The sequence below is a fragment of the Pseudophryne corroboree genome, chromosome 4, assembly GCF_028390025.1.
Source record: "Pseudophryne corroboree isolate aPseCor3 chromosome 4, aPseCor3.hap2, whole genome shotgun sequence".
In the NCBI taxonomy this organism is placed as follows: Eukaryota; Metazoa; Chordata; class Amphibia; order Anura; family Myobatrachidae; genus Pseudophryne; species Pseudophryne corroboree.
The window spans coordinates 659,958,746-659,961,411 of NC_086447.1; the positions used below are offsets into that span (position 1 = coordinate 659,958,746).

At 37.7% G+C, this 2,666-nt stretch overlaps 1 pseudogene; it reads left to right on the forward strand.

Annotated features, from left to right (window-relative positions):
• The first annotated feature begins 2,285 nt into the window (after window positions 1-2,285).
• Window positions 2,286-2,405, forward strand: LOC134913446 (5S ribosomal RNA; annotated as a pseudogene).
• The last annotated feature ends 261 nt before the right edge of the window (window positions 2,406-2,666 follow it).

A 2,666-nucleotide genomic window follows, 5' to 3' on the forward strand; every position in this document is an offset into this window, starting at 1 on the left:
TGGAGTTCAAGGGAAATCGCAAGTGAAAGTCGAGCATAGCAAGGATCTCACCGTGTGTACACACCTTTAGTCCACTCTCATAGAAATTATTTCTTATTAACAATTTAACAATAATATATGTTATCATGCACATATTATCAGTCATTAGATTACGTTCAATTAACATCTACGGAACCAGCCTATTTGTCAATTTTATTCAACCTTCACTTAAAATCACACATCTTTTCACTGTGGGCTCTTCTTGCATTTCACAGAAATAATAATTTGATTTTACACTTTGCCCTCTTACTGTTCCTAAGACTTATACACATACACATCGTTTATCCACAATGAATGTAGTACACAATCCCTACATATTTATTTCCCCACCACTCCATTCCTACCTACACAATTTGTCTTTCACATTTTTTCTTTCTCCATCTTTCTTCTTTATTTCTTCTTTTTTCTTTCATCTCTCTCTTTTCCTTTTTCATTTTAATGCTATTCACATATATGCACATAAACTTAATCACAGATCAACGTCACCAGCAGAATAATTATAATTATTCTCAATTATAATTGCTTATTTCTCCTCCCTACTTCTTCTTTTTCCTTACATCTTTATCTTTTCCTATCTCTTTTCAAACCTTATGATAATTATATATATGCACATTAGCTTAATCACAGATTAATGTCATAAGGACCTTAATTATAATACTTATGAATTCGCATATTTTTATTTATTTTTATCTTTATTTTAATTTCATATATTTTGCACATTTCAATGTATAAATAATTATAAGTCGCTTATAGTTAGTAACATGGCATACACTACAGTCTGTGTTGTCAAACCCCCCCCCCCCCCCGCCCCCTTTTCCTCGGACCTCCATATAGAGGATACAAAGATAACACTTTATTTTAATTAATTACTCAATAAAAAACTGTCAGGGGACTTAGTAATTAATAGTCATACAAGTTCATTCAATCCAACTGATGAACAATGGGATTGGTGGATCAAGTGTCTATCATACAGAATATCCAATCAACCACTAGCACTGATCTTTAAAAACTGAAACTCTCAGTGATCACATTACGCCCTGTGATCAAGCTCATTTTGCGAAACGTACGTCAGGACACTGTGATCACGTGATGCGCACACGTGATCGAACTAGCCGGAATCTCTAGACGGTCACCAGGCAACGGTCTCAAAGCTACTTCTCACTTAGAGCAGGACTACGGCCTCACGCCGCTGCAACCCCCGGAGCCTATGCACGGCCGAAAGCGGGACTCCCAGCGGCAGCACTACCACTGGTCTTGGTATCGTATATACCCCGTACCTCTCTGAATTATACAAACAATACAGCATTTCAGCACTTATTCTTGAGCCAGACAGAGCTATTTATCTACTGTCCAGCGGCTATCAAAGCACTGCTTGTATAATTATTTATTCATTGATACGAACAGTTGGAACATTTGAGACGTTGTATTTATGATATTAGCTACTTTGTTTCTTTCCAACCACTACCAAGAGCTTTTTACTGTGTGCATTTCCCAGCCAGCAACATAAGAAGGATTTGTTCCTTTTTCCACTATTCAGAGGTGCACAATGCCGGGATTTATTCACACTTACTATGACTAACATTAGTGAGCAATTATAGTAACGCTGGGATATTTGTTGGCCTCGTTTGTGGATATACCATCACTGGATTTGCATCTCAGTCACTGCTCTGAAGTTCAATGTTCGTAGTGATCAACTGGTTTGGTCTCTAAACAACCGCATAGGTTCATTTATATCACTAGCAGTGACCTGCTGGCAAGCACCATGCAGAGGCTCTTTTTCTTATAACAGTGTGATGAGCAGTTGCAGGTTCTAGACACAAGTGCTATGATTTAGCATTTTTCTATTGTAGTGTAGAGGGGCCATTCACTTGATATTTGTAGCTTCTTTATATATTGTCAATTTCCCTGCTATATCTGCAGTTTGTGCAGAGTAATTATACTTGGCACTTAGATACATTATAACTTAAATACGGCCGTACTGGTGTTCCTAGGATTTATTTATGAGTATAAGGCAAGTCCATTTGTGGATGTTATGTGGTTCCAAAGAATTTTCCCACATAATAAGCCTTTGACCTACCCGTGTACTTTCTCTGTGGCTGACGTGTCACATGGTGACTAGTCAGGTGATTACACACAATCTCTTATGTTCCTGGCATTGACGCTACACATGTTTGCAAACTGCAATATTGCAGATATATAGTGGCTATACTATATATAATTGAAGTGACCAAAGAGGCGAGCTTAATAATTGCGGTCATACCTCACTGGAGATGCCCAATCTCTTCTGACCTTGGAAGCTAAGCAGTGAAAGGCCGGGTTAGTACTAGGATGGGAGACCACCTCTGAACACCCTGGTACTGCAATAAATTGGCTGTCTAACATAGTGTCACTCACACTTATACCACTTGGTACTCGGTTTCTCATGACCAATGATTTAATTCTCTGCGTTAATAATGATCCAAAATGGATATCTGCAGAATAAATGATGGTCATATAACACATGAGAGATAATGTGCAATGATGTTATAATATAAGTACCACAGATATCAATTTCCGGCATTTCGCAGAGTGTGATATTGATATCACCAATGATATAGAACTTATTTTCATATTTTCGCAAAGCTATT